The sequence below is a fragment of the Ovis canadensis genome, chromosome 17, assembly GCF_042477335.2.
Source record: "Ovis canadensis isolate MfBH-ARS-UI-01 breed Bighorn chromosome 17, ARS-UI_OviCan_v2, whole genome shotgun sequence".
NCBI lineage: Eukaryota > Metazoa > Chordata > Mammalia > Artiodactyla > Bovidae > Ovis > Ovis canadensis.
Window position 1 is genome coordinate 55518161 of NC_091261.1, and position 23698 is coordinate 55541858.

The 23698-nt window shown below is 45.3% G+C and overlaps 1 protein-coding gene across 11 annotated transcripts in view; it reads right to left on the reverse strand.

Annotated features, from left to right (window-relative positions):
* The window catches only part of EP400 (E1A binding protein p400), a 112120-nt gene extending 97177 nt beyond the window's left edge, over window positions 1–14943 (reverse strand). For 4 of the 11 annotated variants that reach the window (XM_069557428.1, XM_069557420.1, XM_069557421.1 and 1 more), the window contains exon 1: window positions 14524–14933. The gene's annotated coding sequence lies outside the window, so the exon portion shown is untranslated. Of the gene's footprint in view, window positions 1–14523 lie in introns of all 11 variants that reach the window. The other 7 variants (XM_069557427.1, XM_069557426.1, XM_069557423.1 and 4 more) reach the window with 3 other exon arrangements.
* Between the last annotated feature and the right edge of the window lie 8755 nt (window positions 14944–23698).

Here is a 23698-nt window from a genome sequence, read left to right on the forward strand (position 1 = left end):
TGTCCATACTACCTAAAGCAACCTACAGATTAACTGCAATCCCTATCAAAATTCCAAAGGCATTTTTGGGATAAAAATAAAAATTCCACAAAAATTAATATGGAACCATACAAACGATGGATAGCCAAAGTATCCATCACAAATAGTCAAAGTAATCTTGAAAAAGAAGAACAATGCTAGAGGCATCAAGCTCCCTCATTCCAAACTATATTACAAAGTTTTAGTAATCACAATATGGTATTGGCATAAAAACCAACCCACAGATCAACGGAACACAAGAAACAGTCTAGAAATAAACCCACACTTTTATGATCAATTAATTCATGACAAAGGAGGCAAGAACAAACAATGGGAAAAAAGTCTTGAAAATAAATGGTGTTGGGAAAAAGGGAGAGCCATACGCAACAGAATAAAATGGACCACTATCTTACACCACATGCAAAGAGTAACTCCAATTAATGGCTTGAAAGTTTGAACAAAGATCATAAAATTCCTAGAAGAAAATACCAGTAGTTAAACTCAACATTCAGAAAACAAAGATCATGGCATCCGGTCCCAACACTTCACGGGAAATAGATGGGGAAACAGTGGAAACAGTGGCAGACTTTATATTTTTGGGCTCCAAAATCACTGCAGATGGTGGTTGCAGCCATGAAATTAAAAGATGCTTCCTCCTTGGAAGGAAAGTTATGACCAACCTAGATAGTATATTCAAAAGCAGAGACATTACTTTGCCAACAAAGGTCCGTCTAGTCAAGGCTATGGTTTTTCCAGTGGTCACGTATGGATGTGAGAGTTGGACTGTGAAGAAGGCTGAGCGCCGAAGAATTGATGCTTTTGAACTGTGGTGTTGGAGAAGACTCTTGAGAGTCCCTTGGACTGCAAGGAGATCCAGCCAGTCCATTCTGAAGGAGATCAGCCCTGGGTGTTCTTTGGAAGAAATGATGAAACTCCAGTACTTTGGCCACCTCATGCAAAGAGCTGACTCATTGGAAAAGACTCTGATGCTGGGAGGGATTGGGAGCAGGAGGAGAAGGGGACGACAGAGAATGAGATGGCTGGATGGCATCACTGACTCGATGGACGTGAGTCTGGGTGAACTCTGAGAGTTGGTGATGGACAGGGAGGCCTGGCGTGCTGCGATTCATGGGGTCGCAAAGAGTCGAACACGACTGAGCGACTGAACTGAACTGAACTGAACTGAAGCTTCTTGATTCTCTCTTGGAGACTTTTGTTTTTGGATCTGACTTCAAAGGCAATGGCAACAAAAGCAAAAATAAACAAATGGGAGATATCAACTTAAAAGTTCTGCACAGCAAAGAAAACCATCAAAAAATAAAAACCAATCTACTAAATGGGAGAAGATACTTACAAGTCAAATATTTAATAAGGGGTTAACACCCAAAATATATGAAGAACTCCTACAGCTCAATAGCAAACAATCGAAGCGAAAACGGACAGAGGATCTAAAGAGACATTTTTCCAAAGAAGAAATAGATGGCCAACAGATACACGAACAGATGCTCAACATCGCTAATCATTAGGGAAATACAAATCAACACCACAAGGTATCACCTCACACCTGTTAGAATGGCTATTATCAAAAAAGACAAATGACAAGTTTTGCTAAAGATCTGGAGAAAAGGGAACCTTCATGCACTGCCGGTGGAATGAAGTAGTGCAGCCACTACGGAAAAGAATATGGAGGTTCCTCAAAAAAATAAAAAACAGAACTACCATATGACATGGAGAAGGCAAGGCAACCCACTCCAGTAGTCTTGCCTGGAAAATCCCATGGACAGGCAGGCTATAGTCCATGGGGTCGCAAGAGTCAGATACGACTTAGCAACTATATCATCAGTGTACGACAATTCCACTACCAGTGATTCCACTTTATCTGAAGGAAAAAAAAAACTAATGTGAAAAGATATGAAAAGATTTGAATTTGAAGATATGAACACTCCTATGTTCATAGTGAAAGTGAAGTCGCTCAGTCGTGCCCGACTCTTTACGACCCCATGGACAGTAGCTTGCACCAAGCTGCTCCGTCCATGAGATTTTCAAGGCAAGGGTACCGGAGTAGGTTGCCAGTTCCTTCTCCAGGGAATCTTCCCAACCCAGGGATCAAACCCAGGTCTCTGGCATTGTAGACAGACACTTTACCGTCTGAGCCACCAGGAAGTGTTCATATGCAGCATTATTTACCACAGCCAAGATATGGAAGCAACTTAAGTGTCCATTAACAGATCAATGGATAAAGAAATGTGAGGTGGAGAGAGATGGATGTGATGGAATATTACTCAGCCATAAAAAAGAATAAAATCCTGCCATTTCCAATGACTTGAGGAGGGAACTTGAGGGTACTATGCTAAGTGAAATAAGTCAGACAAAGAAAGATGAATACTGTATGATTTCACTTGCATGGGAAAGCTAAGCAAAACTCACAGGTACAGAGAACAGACTGGTGGCTGCAGTGAGGGTTGGCTGGCAGGGGAAACGGGTTGAGGGGATCAAAAGGCGTAAGTTCCCAGTATAAATAAGCCACGAGATAATAGAGTGTGATAACTACAGTCAACAATATTGCACTGCATACTCGAAAGTTGCTAAGACAGTAAATCTTGAAAGTTCTCATTATAAGAAAAACATTTGTAACTTTATATGGTGACAGACGGTAACTAGACTTACTATAGTGATCACTGTGTAATGTATACAAATGTCAAACCGTTATGTTGGACACCCGAAACTAATATACTGTTGTAAGTCAATTACACTCCAATAAAAATAAGCTGATACACACATATTTCCAGGTGGTGCTAGGGGTAAAGAACCCTCCTGACAATGCAGGAGACTTAAGAGATGTGGGTTCAGGACTTCTTGGGCGGTCCAGGGGCTAAGACTTCACCTTAATGCAGGGTCGCAGGCTTGATTCTGGTCAGGGAGCTAAGATCCCATATGTATGGTTAAAAAACCCAAAAAACATTAAAAAAAAAAAAAAACAGAAGCAATATTGTAACAAATTCAATAAAGACTAGAAAAACCTTTTTTTTTTTTTTCAGAGAGAGAAAGAGATGTGGGTTTGATCCCTGGGTAGGGGAGATCCTCTGGAGGAGGGCATGGCAACCCACTCCAGTATTCTTGCCTGGAGAATGCCATGGACAGAGAGCCTGGTAAGCTTCAGTCCACAGGGTCGCAAAGAGTCAGAAAACACTAAAGCAACTTAGCAAGCACGTTCAGTTTAGTCGCTCAGTCGTTTCTGACTCTTTGCGACCCCATGAATCGCAGCACGCCAGGCCTCCCTGTCCATCACCAACTCCCGGAGTTCACTCAAACTCATGTCCATCAAGTCGGTGATGCCAACCAGCCATCTCATCCTCTGTTGTCCCCTTCTCCTCCTGCCCCCAATCCCTCCCAGCATCAGAGTCTTTTCCAATGAGTCAACTCTTTGCATGAGGTGGCCAAAGTACTGGAGTTTCAGCTTTAGCATCATTCCTTCCAAAGAACACCCAGGGCTAATCGCCTTCAGAATGGACTGGCTGGATCTCCTTGCAGTCCAAGGGACTCTCAAGAGTCTTCTCCAACACCACAGTTCAAAAGCATCAATTCTTTGGCGCTCAGCTTTCTTCACAGTCCAACTCTCACATCCATACGTGACCACTGGAAAAACCATAGCCTTGGCTAGATGGACCTTTGTTGGCAAAGCAATGTGTCTGTTTTTTAATATGTTATCTACATTGGTCATAACTTTCCTTCCAAGGAGTAAGTGACTTTTAATTTCATGGCTGAAATCACTATCTGCAGTGATTTTGGAGCCCCAAAAAATAAAGTCTGACACTGTTTCCACTGTTTCCCCATCTATTTCCCATGAAGTGATGGGACCAGATGCCATGATCTTCGTTTTCTGAATGTTGAGCTTTAAGCCAAACTTTTCACTCTCCTCTTGCACTTTCATCAAGAGGCTCTTTAGCTCCTCTTCACTTTCTGCCATAAGTACATATGTATACATATTTTTTCCTTAAAAAATATATTTCCTAGTTATGTCCACTAACAGTCTCAAAAGCAATGATGCCCTGTAAACATCTGCTACTTTTGCAAAAAAAAAAAGGAAGAAATTTAGGAAGAATAAGCCAGAAATGAAGGGGGGTGAGTGCAAGCCGACTCACAGGACAGTGAAGGAAGGGGCGCTTCTGAGTATATCATCTGTATCATTTTGACTTTTACAATCAGGTTTAAAGTGCTACATGTTCAAAAAGTAAAATTAAATCAATAAGAATGAAGAACTCCCTAAAACTGAATATAAACAGAAACTCTGAGAAGGACAACATAATCGCCAACAGAGGCTCCCTTGATGGTTCAGTGGTAAAGAATCCTCCTGCCAAAGCAAGAAACTCAGGTTTGATGCATTGGAGAGATTCCCTGGAGTAGGAAATGGCACCCCACTCCAGTACTCTTGCCTGGGAAATCCCATGGACAGAGAAGCCTGGCAGACTACAGTCTACTGGGTTGCAAAAGAGCTGGACACGACTCAGCACAGCACAGCAATCACCAAGGGAACCAGGAAGGAACACTAATCAACTCCACGACACTGAATAAGAATTAGGAGTCAGCATCAACTCATGGGTCTTTCCTTAAAACACATTTCCTAATTCCATCTCCTGAAATGGCCTAAAAGCAATAACATCCTGGCAGAATGGAGGGAAAGTAGAAGCAGAGAGCTCTGCGGGACAAGCAGCAGCGTGTACAGCTTCTCCTGGGGTGGTGATGGAAGATGGAGAGAAAGGTTAGGAAATTTTAGGACAGTGGTTCTCATCTTTGAAAATACACTCATGTGCTCATTTAACACTATTTGTATTTCAAAGTCAAGTCAGTGATGGGACTATAAATAAATCCAAGAAGCCTAAGTAAAGCTTCTCTTTTCTACCTGGGGCTCTCCTCAAACAGAGCTACTCACGCACACACACTCACAGTCCTGAAAACCAAGAAGAATTCAGACTGGCAGGTGTGGTAATGGGCATAGGTGGGTTAAGAAAGGCCAAGGTGAAGTTCACAGCTCAGCACCGTGGGAGCCATGTCCCCACACAGAACAGGTCTCTGCATGGCAGAAATGCGCACAGCATCAGCCAGGGGGCCTGAGGCCCAAGCGACCACCACGACATCTCACTCCTGTGAGAAAGCAGTCTAAGGGGCGCCCAGGCAGGGACAAAGACTGACCCTGATCAGCAGAACTGTGGCAGCTACACAAGAACCTTCCTCCCATGTCTAGCCACATGAAATCTCCCTCTTTCCCTGGGAAAGCACTGCCATTCTCCAGAACTTCCCTCCAAAGAGAACGTTCTCTGCCCTCTACTCCCTGGTAACCGGTACTCAAGGGCTTCTTATAAGCTGTCTTAGTGCTGGCCTAAGCAACTTGATAGATACCCCCAAAATGGACCAACTACATCTGCCAGGTGGAGTAAAAAGGGCTTAAACATGTTAAAAACAATGCTTTCACTCACCTTGAATTGCTCCCCCAAATTTTTAAAAGATGATGGGTGAATGGATGTGTGATAAACCAGGTCAGTAAAATGTTAATAATAGAAAATCGAGTGGTGGGCATACAGGCATTTACTATAAAATTCTTTCAATCCTGATATATCTTTGAAATTTTTCATAGTAGAATGTTAGCATCTATTAAGATAGCAATGTCACATGTCACTTAATAAATAAAGGGCTGTAACAAAAGTCCTATTTGCTAACAAAACTTCATTCTTCCACCTTAGAGCAGGTTATGAAGGTTCCATATTAAACCTTGAAATATGCAAGTTCCAAAAGATAAAATGGACTAAACTAATTTTTAACAACACAAAAGAAGACTCTACACATGGACATCACCAGATGGTCAACACTGAAATCAGATTGATTATATTCTTTGCAGCCAAAGATGGAGAAGCTCTATATAGTCAGCAAAAAAAAAACAAGACCAGGAGCTGACTGCAGCTCACATCATGAGCACCTTATTGCGAATTTCAGACCTAAATTGAAGAAAGTAGGGAAAAACACTAGACCATTCAGGTATGACCTAAATCAAATCCCTTATGATTATACAGTGGAAGTGAGAAATAGATCTAAGGGACTAGATCTGATAGATAGAGTGCTTGATGAACTATGGACAGAGGTTTGTGACACTGTACAGGAGACATGGATCAAGACCATCCCCATGGAAAAGAAATGAAAAAAAGTAAAATGGCTGTCTGAGGAGGCCTTACAAATAACTGTGAAAAGAAGAGAAGCGAAAAGCAAAGGAGAAAAGGAAAGATATAAGCATCTGAATGCAGAGTTCCACAGAACAGCAATAGGAGATAAGAAAGCCTTCCTCAGCGATCAGTGCAAAGAAATAGAGGAAAACAACAGAATGGGAAAGACTAGAGATCTCTTCAAGAAAATTAGAGATACCAAGGAAACATTTCATGCAAAGATGGGCTCGATAAAGGACAGAAATGGTATGGACTTAACAGAAGCAGAAGATATTAAGAAGAGGTGGCAAGAATACACAGAAAAACTGTACAAAAAAAGATCTTCGTGACCAAGATAATCACGATGGTATGATCACTCACCTAGAGCCAGACATCTTGGAATGTGAAGTCAAGTGGGCCTTAGAAAGCATCACTACGAACAAAGCTAGTGGAGGTGATGGAATTTCAGTTGAGCTATCTCAAATCCTGAAAGATGATGCTGTGAAAGTGCTGCACTCAATATGCCAGCAAATTTGGAAAACTCAGCAATGGCCACAGGACTGGAAAAGGTCAGTTTTCATTCCAATCCCAAACAAAGTCAATGCCAAAGAATGCTCAAACTACCGCACAATTGCACTCATCTCACACACTAGTAAAGTAATGCTCAAAATTCTCCAAGCCAGGCTTCAGCAATACGTGAACCATGAACTTCCAGATGTTCAAGCTGGTTTTAGAAAAGGCAGAGGAACCAGAGATCAAATTGCCAACATCGGCTGGATAATGGAAAATCAAGAGAGTTCCAGAAAAACATCTATTTCTGCTTTATTGACTATGCCAAAGCCTTTGACTGTGTGGATCACAATAAACTGTGGAAAATTCTGAAAGAGATGGGAATACCAGACCACCTGACCTGCCTCTTGAGAAACCTATATGCAGGTCAGCAAGCAACAGTTAGAACTGGACATGGAACAACAGACTGTTTCCAAATAGGAAAAGGAGTACATCAAGGCTGTATATTGTCACCCTGCTTATTTAACTTCTATGCAGAGTATATCATGAGAAACGCTGGGCTGGAAGAAACACAAGCTGGAATCAAGATTGCCGGGAGAAATATCAATAACCTCAGATATGCAGATGACACCACCCTTATGAGAGAAAGCGAAGAGGAACTAAAAAGCCTCTTGATGAAAGTGAAAGAAGAGAGTGAAAAGGTTGGCTTAAAGCTCAACAATCAGAAAACGAAGATCATGGCATCTGGTCCCATCACTTCATGGGAAATAGATGGGGAAACAGTGGAAACAGTGTCAGACTTTATTTTTTGGGCTCCAAAATCACTGCTGATAGTGACTGTAGCCATGAAATTAAAAGACGCTTACTCCTTGGAAAAGTTATGACCAACCTAGATAGCATATTGAAAAGCAGAGACATTTCTTTGCCAACAAAGGTCCATCTAGTCAAGGCTATGGTTTTTCCTGTGGTCATGTATGGATGTGAGAGTTGGACTGTGAAGAAGGCTGAGCACCGAAGAATTGATGCTTTTGAACTGTGGTGTTGGAGAAGACTCTTGAGAGTCCCTTGGACTGCAAGGAGATCCAACCAGTCCATTCTGAAGGAGATCAGTCCTGGGTGTTCTTTGGAAGGAATGATGCTAAAGCTGAAACTCCAGTACTTTGGCCACCTCATGCAAAGACTTGACTCATTGGAAAAGACTCTGATGCTGGGAGAGATTGGGGGCAGGAGCAAAAGGGGACAACAGAGGATGAGGTGGCTGGATGGCATCACTGACTCGATGGTCGTGAGTCTGAGTGAACTCCGGGAGTTGGTGATGGACAGGGAGGCCTGGCGTGCTGTGAATCATGGGGTCGCAAAGAGTCGGACATGACTTAGCGACTGAACTGAATTTTTAAAACCGTCTAGGATGACTAAATCCTGAGATGTGGACGCATATCGAAGTAAAAGCAATTCGTTGTATTCTAAAAAAAAATAAAACAAAACTGTCTAGGATGCATTACATATGCTAATACAGAGAACTGACCTCTTGAGGGGCTGCAGTGGAAACAGGGAAGCCCAGACTTGATGCCACCTATGCCTTCTGATCAAAATCATGGCAGTGGTGCAGGTCCTTAATCCGATGGGCCAGAGCCCCTGGACTACAGTAAGTAGGCTCTATCTCAGTTTGAGAGGAACATTCAAGACAAACTGAAGAAGTGCTTCCTCAAAATCTAGGCAATAAAGCCACAAAAGCCCAATTTATTATTCTGCTGCTATTTCTCAGTCTTTTTGCCCCCTATTGTCCCCCTAAGAAGTCTATTTAGGCCTCTCTCCGAATCACCACCCATGAAGCTTTAAACCACAGCCATACTGTACCTCTGTGAAGAACTATGACCCTTCAGGAGACCACAAAACACTGTCACATCTAATTTTTTTTCACCCTCCTCCCAAGAGCCATTCTGACCCCCTTGGGGGAAATATCACCTTCACAGAGAACATAGGTTCTAATGCATAGAAAGAAACATATTTTTGCAAATTTTCTGTACATCTAAAGTTACTCTAAAGTGTTTAAAAAGTAAATAGACCAAATATCCAATTAAAATCCTACAGTCTCAATCCGGATTAAGAAAATAAGACTCGACTATATGCTGCTTGAGCTTCCCAGGTGGCTCAGTGGGTAAAGAACCTGCCTGCAATGCAGGAGAGGCAGGAGACTTGGTTGGGTTCGATCCCCAGGTTGGGAAGATCTCCTGGAGGAAGGGTATGACAATTCACTCAAGTATTCTTGCCTGGAGAATCCCATAGACAGAGAAGCCTCAAGGGCTACAGTCCATGGGGTCTCAAGGAGTCAGACATAACTGAAGCAACAGCATATACAAACACATGGTATTCCTACCATGAGTGACATGCCTTAGTTTATTTTTAAAAAGGGCTTCCCTGAAAGCTCAGCTAGTAAAGAATTTGCCTGGAATGCAGGACACCCAGGTTCAATTCCTGGGTTAGGAAGATCCTCTGGAGAAAGGATAGGCTACCCACTCCAGGATTCTTGGGCTTTCCTGGTGGCTCAGATGGTAAAGAATCTGCCTGCAATACGAGAGAGGTGGGTTCAATCCCTGGGTTAAGAAGATCCCCTGGAGAAGGGAACAGCTACCCACTCCAGTTTTCTTTCCTGGAGAATTCCATTGACAGAGGAGTCCGGCGGGCTACAGTCCATGGGGTGTCAAAGAGTAGGACACAGCTGAGCGACTTCTCACTTTTCCTATGCTGTTTACAATAATACACTTTTAAAAGAAATGGAGGGTCTTCTCTGTGGTTCAGTGGTTATGAATCCACTTGCCAGTGCAGGGGACACAGGTTCCACCCCTGGTCTGGGAAGATCCCACATGCCGGGCAACTCAGCCCAAGCACCACAACAAGAGAAGCCACTACAGTGAGAAGCCTGTCCACAGCAACTAGAGAGTGGCCTCCGTTTGTCACAACTAGCAAAAGCCAGCAGCAGTGAAGACCCAGCACAGTCAAAAATAAATAAACCTTTTAAAAATATAATAAACGGATAGTGAGGAATTCTCCGATGACCCACTGGTTAGGATTAGGTGCTTTCACTGCAGAAGGCCAAGGTTCAATTCCTGGTCAGGGAACTAAGATCCTGCAAGCTGCCAATGTTTAAAAAAATTTTTTTTAATTTAAAAATAAACCCAAACTGGACTTCCCTGCTGGCTCAATGGTAAATAATCTGCCTGCCAATGCAGGAGACACAGGTTCAGTCCCTGATCCGGCAAGATCCCACATGCAAGGAAGCATGAAGACGGTGCACCACAACTATTGAGCCTGGGCGCCACGACCAAGCCCACACACCCTAAAGCGCGAGCTCCACAACAGTGTGGACGCTCCACAACGAGACGCCCGAGTGCCGGAACTAGAGTGGCCCCGCTCACCACAGCTGCAGAACAGCCTGCACAGCAACAAAGGCCCAGCACAGCCAAAACTGAGTAAATTTTTAAAAAAATTAAAAACAAAAGAAGTGGATACCAAATCAGTTAGTTTGGGAAAGTCAAGAATGAGAAGAAAGAGCAAAGAGGAACTTTAGCATGCTCGGGGTACTTCTCTACTGTCTGACTATAACACAGTGACTTGTTCATTCATTACTTGTATTAAAAGTCTGGCAACAACTCAAAGCCCTTCAACGAGTGAACGGATAAACTGTAGTCCATCCACACTGCAGACCACACCTCCACAAAAAGAGACACATTCTTGGTATATGCAGCAACCTGGATGAATCGCAAATGCATTATGCTCAGTGGAAGAAGCCAGACTCAAAAGGCCCCACACTGTAAGCTCCTTTAACTGACATCCTGGAAAAAACAGAAACACACACTTAGGGGTCAGAGGCTACTGAGCACTCAGGGAGGAGCTGACTACAGAGAGGCAGCACAAGGGAATTTCTGGGAGGGAAGGAACTACTTTGTACTCTTAACTATTGCGGAAATTAGACATCTGTCAAAATTCTCTGAATTCTATACCAAAAAAGTGAATACTATCACATATACATTAAAAAAAAAAAGGCAGCTAAGTAAAATAACAAAGTGAGAATGTCCAAAGACCTTCCCTTTCACTCAGAACCTAAATGACTTTTAGAATTTATTTCTATAATATGATAATGCACCAAAACAAGCTAAAAATTTCTGTTGATTAGAAATAAAGCAGAAATCACAGCGCTGGCGGGCCTGAGATGACAAGCCCAAAGGATGCTCTACCCAGAAGAAAACTCTTAAGGGTCAGGGTCTTGACTACTAAAGGCAACAGGTACTTGGTCCCTCTACAGGGGGCTGAGGAGCAGAGTCAGGCTCCAGAGGAAGATGTGCAGGTCACAGCCACCCTCAGCTGCTCGCCCTCCTGGAGGAAGGGGGCAGATGCACCAGGCACTCACTGCCACCACAATGGGAACATGGGACCTGGGGTGGGGGTGCAGGGGTATGTGCAGATCTGTTGGAGGGGGTGGGGCCTGCTGTGCAGAGAGAATGCCAACAAGAGAACTCAAAACAGAAGATGGATGAAGATCTTGTCCCTCTGAAGGGCACCACACTGCCAGTGTGGGACATCCAGCTTCACGCATGGCCCTTGAATGCGAAATCCGGCAGCTGAATCCTTCCTTCAAGGGCCTCAAGAGCTCTCATCTTCCACTGGAGGAGTCATATCCAATTGTTTTCATTTCTACCTACGAAACCCAACATCTACATCAAACCTTACCTCCTGCATAAGCTTCTCTCTACTAGAAAAGCCAACTTCTCTCCTCTAACTTACAGCAGGTGAAGTCTATTCCTCAGCAACCCCTATAACTTTTAATACCCTGCAGGCTAGGTCCCTACCAAATTAATCTGCTTTAGGGAAGAATTTGTTCATTAATTTACTTACGCAACATTTATTAAGCATATACTCCATCAGACAGTATCTGAAGCACTGTGTGTAGGAGAGTGAACAAAGCGTAGTTCCTGCCCTGAGGCTGGGGGTGAGGGGAGGGGGCAGCGAGGCAATGAACAAAACTGTAAGTGCCAGACCATCCGTGCAACGGCAAAGTCAGGGTAAGGGATAGGAGCGTGTGGGCGAGAGGACAAGGCCCTGGGTCACCCAGCAGCTTCTCTGAGGAGGGAACTTCTGAAAAGAGAACTGAGTAAGAAGGAGACCTGTGGCACGCAGGAACCTGATGTTTCAGGCAGAGCCGATGTGGGCCCAGGCATGGAGCTGGGTGTAGCTGGAGCCAGGTGACAACCAGTGGAGTGCGAGGACATGAAGTCACAGGGGCAGCAGGAACCTAGCCACAAGGGGCTTCATAAACTGCCTTAGGGACTCTGGCTTTTCTTTTCTGAGGGAGATGACAAACCACGGAGGGCGCTGAGCTAAGCGGTGCATCACCCAGATCTGTATTAAGAGTCAACTGCAGAGCAGCTCAGCTCAGGTGAGTAGAGAGCAGGGAGGTCACTGGAATAACCCAGGCAAGATGGTGTAGGGGGCTTAAATGACAGCTGCACCCAAGAAGGCAGTGAGAAGCGCCAGGTTTGAGTGCCGACCAATCAAATTTGGTACCTGGAAGAAATGCACACACCACACAAGGAGCTCTGTCCTGAGCAATAGGAAGAAGGGAGTTACCTCTGACTGAGATGCAACAAGGTATCAGTAGATTACACACCAGTAAAAGTGGCTGTTTGGAACGGGAAGATCCAGCTAAGAGCTACACATTCTGGGAGTATTGACAAGTGGCCTAGCCATGACCCGGGATGAGATCACCCCAGGGTACAGACCAGAGAGGAGGTGGGAGGACCACTCCCAGGCAGCACAATTTGTAGCAGTTAAGGAGATGAGACGGAGAAGGCAATGGCAACCCACTCCAGTACTCTTGCCTGACAAATCCCATGGACGGAGGAGCCTGGTAGGCTGCAGTCCATGGGCTCGCTAGCAGTCAGACACGACTGAGCAACTTTACTTTCACTTTTCACTTTCATGTATTGGAGAAGGAAATGGCAACCCACTCCAGTGTTCTTGCCTGGAGAATCCCAGGGACAGGGGAGCCTGGTGGGCTGCTGTCTCTGGGGTCGCACAGAGTTGGACACGACTGAAGCGACTTAGCAGTAGCAGTAGCAGCATCAAGGAGATGAGAAGGAACCAGCAAGGAGGCTAGGGACAGCAGCCTTCAAGATAAAAGGACAACCAACTGAGTTGTGTCCCAGGGTCACCAAGGGATAGTGATTCAAGAAAGCCATGGGAGGCCTAACCAAAGGCTACCAACAGGGGGACTTGGCAATATAGTGGTCCCCAACCCCAGGAGGAGCTGTTTCAGAGGAGAGGTGGGACCAAAAGCTTAGCCTGAACCATGTTCAAGAGAAATGAGAGAAGAGGAGACAGGAGTTCAGGATTCTTCCTAATTCTGATATAAAAGGAAGCGAAGACCAAGAAAGGGTTTCCCTGGTAGCTCAGTGGTAAAGAATACGCCTGCCAATACAAGAGATGAGGGTTCAATTCCTGTGTTGAGAAGATCCCCTAGAGAAGGAAATGACAACCCAGTCCATTATTCTTGCCTGGGAAATCCCACAGAGGAGCCTGGTGGGCTACAGTCCAGGGGATTGCAAAAGAGTCAGACAAGACTTAACAACTAAACAAGAAGATCTGAAGATCCAGAAAAGGTAACGGTAGCTGGAGAGTTTGCATACTGATGGAAATACTCTGGAGAGAAGATAAACTGAAGGCAAAACAAGAATATTAGAGCCACGGGCTGGAAAAGGCAAGAAGGGGTGGATCCAATACGAGAGATTAAATGGCCAATGGCTAACAGATATTGCTCTACTAACAGCAACTGTTGTAGATTTAATGGCACCTGATCATGCTAACTACATGTTTTTAAAAGCACATGAAATTACATTGTACAATAAAAAAAATAAATGAAAAGGACAAGAGGCCACAAAGAAACTGTTAATTATGCTTATCTTTGGGTGGTTGAATGATTTAGTTTTAAGATTTATTTTTACTTTTTTTCCAATCATTCAGAAAGCCTATTTCTATTTCATTGGTTTCACTAAAAAAGTCACAGAAACTATTTCATGGTATATATCACGTAAAAAATAAAAATCCAATCCATCAGAAAACACAAATAAACGAAGAGAAAAAAACGTATCTATAACGCCCGGGTTAAAGACTACTAGCATCCCGCTCTATTATTTTTCTCTAACTGATAAGCTGACGTCTGAGCAGAGAGGCGGGTTGCAGACCTCTGCAGGAAGGTAAGTTCCGGGCAGGGCGGGCGCGCAACGCAAAGGCCCGGGGGCGAACAGGCTTCGCCACTTAAGGGATGCTAGTGGGCGGCGGAGAGGAGCTGGAGGGAGCGGCGCAGGGGTTCCTGGACGACGGGTCTGACAAGTCACTTTCCCTCTGCACCTTTGCTTATCCCTGCGCGGAGCACCTCGCGCGAAGAAGCAAAGTGGTGCGATCCCCATCCTGTGGAAGGAAGGAGTCGAGCATCGAACCCGGAAAACCAGGTGAAAAGAAAGCACCGGACCTAACTTTAACCCCGCGCAGAAAAAACAACGCGAGGTGCCCCGCTCACAAGGAGGAACCCTGTGAGGCAGACAGGGAACCCGCAGAGCCCCCGGCCGCCGGCGGCCCCCGTCACGACCCGCGGTCCCCGCACAGATTCAGTGCCGTCCCACAGCCAGCGCCGCTCCGGGCCTCCCTCCTCGCCGCCCCGGGCCTCCGCCGGGGGCTCCAGGGCGAACCGAGGCCGGGGCGCGGGCCATCTAACCCGCAAGTCGGTCGTCCGCGCCACGCCCACACCTACCCCGAGTGTGGGCCGCGTTCCTCAGCTCTGGGGCTGGGTCTGGGGTCCGGGCCCAGACAGCGCCGTTCCGCTCGACACATCCGGGGCCCGGCCGGAAGAAGCGGCGGCGCGGCTGCTACGGCGAGCCGGAAGGGACGCGCGCTGCGCTCTCGCAGCTGCGCGTTGGTGTGACGTCGGCGGAGCGGGAGACGCCGAGGCGGCTGGGAGAGCTAGACCTGCCGGGCGAGGGCAAGGGCCGATGGGCTGGCGGCGGAGCGGTCCCGGGTTTGTGAAGAGTGGAGGTTGCCATGAGGGCGCTGCGTAGACGACGGTGCGGGCTTGCGTTGACTCCGGCCGGCCGGATCGCCCGTTAAGCGCCGGCTCTAGGTTTGGGGAGGAGACCTCGAAAGCCTGTGGAGCCGCCTCTCCGAGAAGTGGGGTGGCTGGGACTGCTGCGGGTGGGGCGAGGGGCTGACAGCTGGGCGGACCAAGCAGGTGAAAAGGCCAGTCCAGGGCTGAGGAGGAGGTGCAGAAACGGGGCGGGGCCGAGGAAGTCATGCCTCAGGAGCAAACAAAAGGACAAGGGGAGACCGGGTGTCCACCTGTAAGTGTTACTCAACTCAGCTTATTGATTGCTCAAAGCCAATAAAGAGACGCAAGAGTCAGGAGAAAGGGAAGGTGCTTTAATCAGAAAAACTGGCAATCGGAACTGCCAGTGGTTAAGAATCCACCTTGCAGTGCAGAGAACACAGGTTTGATTCCTCCTCAGGCAACTAAGTCCGTGTACCGCAACTAGAGAGTCTGTGCAGGGCAACAAGAGAGGACAGGGATGCGGTGTGCTATAACTAAGACCTGACACAAGCAAAATAATTAATTAATTTTTGAAAAGAAAAAGAAATCTGGTGTTCTAGGCAGGAGGTGTTCTTATGTCCTGAGGCCAACTCTGAAGATTCTGCTCAGCCTTGACAGTTTTTAAAGGGAAAAAGCGGAGAGAACCTCAGGGAATCGTCAATCTGGAGGGTGGGTTCTGCATCCTTTTCCTCCGTGTGCCGACTGGCTGACTCTTCAGATATTGCGCAAGTGATCTACCCTCTGGATTGCTGAGGGAGCCGCTGTGGGGAGAGAACTAGTCATTCTTTAACTTCTTCATTCTGACTTCTTTCAACGTAGGAAAAGAAACATCACGTTAGGCACAGGCATAGTGGGCAATAAGGAGAGCACAAGTCAGGAGTTCGGTTAAATTACCCAGTGATCTCATTCCTGTAAGTAGGTTCTTAGATGGGGAAACAGTGTCAGACTTTATTTTGGCGGGGCTCCAATATCACTGCAGATGATGATTGCAGCCATGAAATTAAAATTTCCTACTCCTTGGAAGGAAAGTTATGACCAACCTAGATAGCATATTCAAAAGCAAAGACATTACTTTGTCAACAAAGGTCCATCTAGTCAAGGCTATGGTTTTTCCAGTAGTCATGTATGGATGTGAGAGTTGGACTGTGAAGAAAGCTGAGCACCGAAGAATTGATGCTTTTGAACTGTGGTGCTGGAGAAGACTCTTGAGAGTCCCTTGGACTACAAGGAGATCCAACCAGTCCATTCTGAAGGAGATCAGTCCTGGGTGTTCTTTGAAAGGGATGATGCTAAAGCTGAAACTCCAGTACTTTGGTCACCTCATGCAAAGAGTTGACTCATTGGAAAAGACTCTGATGCTGGGAGGGATTGGGGACAGGAGGAGAAGGGGACGACAGAGGATGAGATGGCTGGATGTCATCACTGACTCGATGGACGTGAGTTTGAGTGAACTCTGGGAGTTGGTGATGGACAGGGAGGCCTCAGTTGGACACGACTGAGCAACTGAGCTGAAGGTCAGAGGGGGACAGAAATGGGCCAACAGGAAAGGGACAAAAGAGCTGCTTTCATAAAGAATGGATTTGGATCCCAACCATATGCTTTATGCAAAACTGAAATCAAAATGGATCAAAGACCTAAATGTAAGTGCTAAAATTACAAAAGTCTCAAAAAGTAACATAGATACAAATCTTCAGTATCATAGATCAGGCAGTGATTTTTTTATGATACCAAAAACAGAAGTAACAATAACTACAAAAAAAATAGGTTGGACATCATCAAAATAAAAAAACTTGTGCTTCAGATGACACCATTAAGAAAAGACAACCCACAGAATGAGAGAAAATATTTGCAAATAATATACCAAATAAGGGACAGAATACAGAACTTGCAACTAAATAATTAAAAGACAATTAATTCTAAAATGGGCAAAGGAATAGATAACAAGATCCTGCTGTATACCACAGGGAATTATGTTCAATATCCTGTGACATGGAAAAGAATATGAAAAAGATTATATATATATATGTATAGATATAGATACAGATACACATGTGTGTGTATGTGTATGCTCGGTCGTGTCCAACTCTTTGGGACCCCATGGACTATAGCCTGCCAGCTCCTCTGTCCAAAAAATTTTCCAGGCAAGAATACTGCAGTGGGTTGCCATTTTCTACTCCAAGGTGTCTTCCGGATCCAGGGTTCGTACCCGGTTCTCCTGTGTCTCTTGCATTGGTGACAGGTGGACTCTTTACCACTGTGCAACCTGGGAAGCCCATACTTGGAATAACTTGAAATAGTATAGATTTTGTAATAATTTAAGCAGGTGACTTGAAACAGTATAGATCTTGTACATTTACTTGAGCAACTTTTTTTATTACATTATAAAAAGTGCATGTTACCTTAGAAAAGTTAATCTATTTGCTGTTTTACTCTTTTGCAAAAACATTTGCTCTAATGAAGAAATTTGTTTTTTCCAAAATGTACAAAATGCATTTTATAATATTTACTGCTTTATTCCAAATTCTGCTTTAAAGTATTGAACTGGGCATAAAACATTAAAATATTAATCCAGAACCTGTATAAACTGGATGTTGCTTAAAATCTGTATTACTACCATGCTGGAAATCCAGACTGCTTTTGTGATGTTTAAAATTTAAAAAAAATAATCCTCCTCCTTGCCTATCTATCTATCTATCGATCTATAAAGCTGAGTCACTTTGCTGTACAAAAGAAATTAACACAACATTGTAAATCAACTATACTTCAATTAAAAAAACACTTTTAATGGGCAAAGGACTTGAATACATGCCTCAAAAGAAGATGTACAAATAAGCACATGAAAAGATCTTCAGCAACATTAGGGATCAGGGAAATATAAACCAAAACCAGTAGGATGGCTTAAACCAAAGAGTCAGGTAACTAGTGTTTACAAGCCCATTGGAAAAATCAGAAACCTCATCTGCTGCTAGTCAGAATTTAAAATGATGCAGTCAGGGACTTGCCCAGTGGTCCAGTGATTAAGCCACAGTCTGAATGCAGGGGGCTTGGGTTCAATCCCTGGTCAGGGAACTAGATCCCACATGCCACAACCAAGAGTTTGCATGCCACAACAAAAATCCCTCTTGCCACAACTGAGAACTGACACAGCCTAAATAAATACTTTTTTAAATAAAAAATAAATGATTCAGCCACTTGAAAAAATGGTTTGGCTGTTCCACAAGAGTTGTTAGGACTTAACATATGACCTAGGAATACCACTACTAAGTATATATCCAAGAGAATTAAAAACACATCCACATGAAAGCACATATGAAAATATTCTTAGCAGCATTACTCATAATCTCCAAGTAATGGAAACAACCAAAATATCCATCAACTGATGAGTAAATAAACTACGTCACTGGGTGTGGGCACTTGAACTCCCTGTTGCCAAGGGCAGCTAAGACCAGTCCAGGAAGCCTCCAGGCTACAGCCAGTCAGCCAGAAACGGAGCCCACACACCTACCTCCCGCCAGCTGGGCCCTCTTCACAGGGCAGGGAGGGAGGGAAGGACCCCTGGGCACTCTCTCAGGGCCTGATTCAATACTGTAGTTTGTACTGGACCATCCATGCCGCTCACTGGTCCCAAAGCCTCCATCTGCCAAGAGCTGGCTGCTGTGGCCACTGGAGCTAATGAATCTGTTTAACTTGAGAATATATGTATATAATGGAATATTATGTATTATATAAAATTATATTAAATATATGCAATGGAGTATTATACAGCAAAAAAAAGGATGGAATTTGACATAGATGAACCTTGAAAATACTACAGTAAGTTAAGGAAGTCAGATATAAAAGGCCACGTATCATGATTCCATTTATGTCAAATGTACAGGGACTTCCCTGGTGGTCCAGTGGTTAAGAATCTGCCTTCCAATGCAGGGGACACAGGTTCGATCCCTGGTCCATGAACATGCCGCAGGGCATGCCACAGGGCAACTAAGCCTGTGCAACATGACTAAAGAGCCTATGCTTGGAAATCAGTGAACCCACATACTCTGGAGCCCATGTTCTGCATCAAGAGAAGCCCACTCACCACAACTAGAGAAAGCCCGTGCGCCCCAGCGAAAACCCAGCACAGCCAATGTTTATGTACATATATATGAATTTAGGTAGTGCTGACAATTGCACCACTTTGTGTATCTACTAAATACCACTGAATTGTGCACTTTGAAAGGATGAGCTTTGTGGCGCATGAATTATACCTCAATTACAATTCCATTTTTAAAAAGATGCAGGCTAAAGTGATATGGGAAATAGATGGAGAAACAGTGGAAACAGTGGCAGACTTTATTTTTTGGGCTCCAAGATCACTGCAGATGGTGATTGCAGCCATGAATTAAAAGATGCTTACTCCTTGGAAGAAAAGTTATGACCAACCTAGATAGCATATTCAAAAGCAAAGACATTACTTTGCCAACAAAGGTCCATCTAGTCAAGGCTATGGTTTTTCCTGTGGTCATGTATGGATGTGAGAATTGGACTGTGAAGAAGGCTGAGCACCGAAGAATTGATGCTTTTGAACTGTGGTGTTGGAGGAGACTCTTGAGAGTCCCTTGGACTGCAAGGAGATCCAACCAATCCATTCTGAAGGAGATCAACCCTGGGATTTCTTTGGAAGGAATGATGCTAAAGCTGAAACTCCAGTACTTTGGCCACCTCATGCGAAGAGTTGACTCATTGGAAAAGACTCTGATGCTGGGAGGGATTGGGGACAGGAGGAGAAGGGGATGACAGAGGATGAGATGGCTGGATGGCATCACCGACTCGATGGACGTGAGTCTGAGTGAACTCTGGGAGTTGGTGATGGACAGGGAGGCCTGGCGTGCTGCGATTCATAGGGTAGCAAAGAGTCGGACATGACTGAGCAACTGAACTGAACTGAAAGTGATCCAACTCCTCAGCAAAATGCAGATGCAAATACCACCTCTGATATTAAACACACAGAAAAAGAAAAAAAAGAACAAACTTGACTATAAATGGGAGACCATAAAGGAGCATAAAGGGGTATAATTAGTTGGATAAAAGAACAGAGTGGAGTGATTGCATGTTTCTTTTACTTTTTAAAACATTTATTTTATTTTTGGCTGTGCTGGGTCTTCATTGCTGTGCACTCGGGCTTTAAAAGTGAAAGTTGCTCAGTCCTGTCCAACTCTTTGAAATCCCATGGACTATACAGTCCATGGAATTCTCCAGGCCAGAATACTGGAGTGGGTAGCCTTTCCCTTCTCCAGGGGATCTTCCCAACCCAGGGGTCGAACCCAGGTCTCCTGCATTTCGGGCAGGTTCTTTACCAACTGAGCCACAAGGAGTGTGAAATTATCTCTAATTTTGGAGATGGAGGGGGGCAGGTGCTGATCTCTTGCTGCAGAGCTCGAGCTGCAGGCTTCCATAGTTGCAGTGCTTGGCTTAGTTGCTCCTCGGCATGCAGGATCTTTCCAGACCAGGAAGATTCCCAGACACACGGATCGAACCTGTGTCCCCTGCATTGGCAGGCAGATTCTTAACCACTGAACCACCAGGAAAGTTCAATTTCGTGTTTCTGAGCACTGATAGGAAGGCCCTTTCAATCTTCACTCCACCTCCCACTCAGTGAGTTTGGAAAGCTCAAAAACTACACCCCTCAGACTCCTTGGAGGTCAGAGTCCCAGCCCCTCCCACTGGCTGCGTCTCTGCAGGAGTGGAGGTACCGGGAGGCAGCTTCCTTGCTGCTCCTGGCTGCACTTGCTGCAGGAGTTGACAATTTTGAGTCTCTCCTATAAGGGAGGTCCAGTTGTGAGTGACTTCTTGACCTGAACCCCCGGCCCTGAACTCAGCTCTGGGCCAGGGATCACACATCTCCAGACATGGAGCCATTGGCAAAGAAATGGGAAAAGGGGAGCAAAGGGAAAACAGGCAGAAATGGCCAACCAAGAGACTAAAGACTCACCTGCAGGGGAAGGGATAGTTAGGGACTTTGGGATGATCAAACCTATACCTCCTGCAGTGGAAGCAGAGTCCTAGCCCCTGGAATGCCAGGGAAGTCCCTCCAAACACATATTATTTTAAAATATCACATACCTATGGATCCTCCAAGATGACTGAAATGATTACCCACTAATTGCCTAGAGTCACACTTGGGAATTGTCTACAATTTGACCCTGAAGCCAAGACCATGTAACTTTTCATGGGGAAAACCCCATGACTGCCGCAGTGTTTAGGTTACTTTCTGCTTTGGTGACTTAAAAAGTGACTTACAAAGCCCTATCACAGGTAAAATTAACATGCTTAAAGACAACCCCCAATATTTCTCCTTCTAAGCCCATCCTGTTCTCAGTCACCCCACCTGTTAATGGCCCAGCTCATCAATTCATCAAACACAAAGCCCAAGTCAGCATTAAACCCTCCCTCCTGTCCCAGTAGTCCAGGGACCACCTGCAGTGACCCAACGGCACACCTCACTCGGCCTCTCCCCAACCACAGTGCCTCCCCCATATCACTGCCAGTCTTCCTGATTCTATTGCCCAACTCCATCTATTCTCCCAAATGGAACAGCCCCTCAAAGAGATCCGCCCCATTGTGCACATGGGTGTGCAACCCACACATGTATCACATGCACACACAGGTATCTGTGCGCACACATCACCTACACTTATATATGACATAAATACACATGTATAGACCACTTGCACACCACACATGCATACACATGGGTAAGCACATACCACACAGCACGTGAATGTTTGCATCCCAGGTGACACATGTACCCACAGGCCCAACACACACACATACCACTTCTCCACTTGAAAGCTCCTGGGTCTCCACTGGCAAAGTAATCCTCAAAATTCTCCAAGCCAGGCTTCAACAGTATGTGAACTGTCAACTTCCAGATATTCAAGTTGGATTTAGAAAAGGCAGAGGAATCAGAGATCAAATTGCCAACATTCATTGGATCATCGAAAAAGCAAGAGAGTTCTGGAAAAACATCTGCTTTATTGACTATGCCAAAGCCTTTGACTGTGTGGATCACAACAAACTGTGGAAAATTCTTAAAGAGATGGGAATACCAAACCACCTGACCTGCCTCCTGAGAAATCTGTGTGCAGGTCAAGATGCAACAGTTAGAATTGGACATGGAACAACGACTGGTTCCAGATTGGGGAAGAAGTATGTCAAAGCTGTATATTGTCACCCTGCTTATTTAACTTATATGCAGAATACGTCATGAGAAATGCTGGTGTGGATGAAGCACAAGCTGGAATCAAGATTGCTGGGAGAAATATCAATAACTTCATATATGCAGATGACACCACCCTTATGTCAGAAATCAAAGAATTGAAGAGCCTCTCAATGAAAGTGCAAGAAAAGAGTGAAAAAGTTGGCTTAAAACTCAACATTCAGAAAACTAAGATCATGGCGTCTAGTCCCATCACTTCATGGCAAATAGACTGGGAAACAATGGAAACAGTAACAGACTTTATTTTTGGAGGCTCTCAAATCACTGCAGGTAGTGACTACAGCCATGAGATTAAAAGAGGCTTGCTCCTTGGTAGAAAAGTATGACCAACCTAGACAGCATATTAAAAAGCAGAGACATTACTTTGCCAAAAAAGGTCCATCTAGTCAAAGCTGCGGTTTTTCCAGTAGTCATGTATGGATGTGAGAGTTGGACTATAAAGAAAGCTGAGCACCAAAGAACTGATGCTTTTGAACTGCGGTGTTGGAGAAGACTCTTGAGAGTCCCTTGGACTGCAAGGAGATCCAACCAGTCCATTCTAAAGGAAATCAGTCCTGAATATTCATTGGAAGGACTGATGCTGAAGCTGAAACTCCAATACTTTGGCCACCTGATGTGAAGAACTGACTCATTAGAAAAGACCTTAATTCTGGGAAAGACTGAAAGCAGGAGGACAAGGGGATGACAGAGGATGAGATGGTTGGATAGCATCACCAACTCGATGGACATGAGTTTGCGTAAGCTCCGGGAGTTAGACAGGGACAACTGTGATGGACAGGGAAGCCTGGTGTGCTGCAGTCCATGGGGTCACAAAGAGTCAGACACAACTGAGCGACTGAACTGAAATGAACTTCTGCTGCTACTCAGCGACTGCCACCTCCTGATCGCCTCTTCCTTGCTGACAGAACATCACTGTTCTTCTGCAGGGCATCACTTAAAAAGCATTCCCTGCCTCCCTTGCAGCTACAGAAAACCACATGACACACTTCTAGCCAAGGAGGGGATGAAGTTGCTGGCAGGAGAGCTCGCTAAGGGAGAGGTTCAACAATGTGCCCCTTCCTTCTGCCCTCAGTGTTCCCACAGGGGTCTCATGCTTCTTCCCTGAGTGTGGAACATGCCAGGGATGTATGGATCCAGATGAAAGCTATGTGCTGCAGGGGGCCAGGTGGACACACAGAAGGAACCCACGTTCTCTGGCGCTGGGGACCACTCTGCATGGCCCCACAGTTACCCTGTTCTCTTGTCTGTGCGGCTCTCCTGGCCACCGAGCCTCATCTTGCCAGGAGCGTCCCGCCCATTCCAGCCTCCACTGGCTAGCTGGCCCGCGCATGCGCACTGACCAACCCACACCTCACAGCTCCGGGTGGAGGCGGGGCCAGGCCTGTTGCTAACACAGCGCATACCGTCTCTCTCCACGAAAGACCCACAGAAAAGACCGAGAAAAAAAGTCAAAGAAGTATCTTAAGTGGGAATTCCCTGGTGTTCAGTGCTTAGGCCTCTGCAGGGAGCCCAGGTTCAATCCCTTGGGGAACTAAGAATCGCACATGCCCAGTGCCGCAGCTCAAAAATGAATAGAAGTGACTAAGC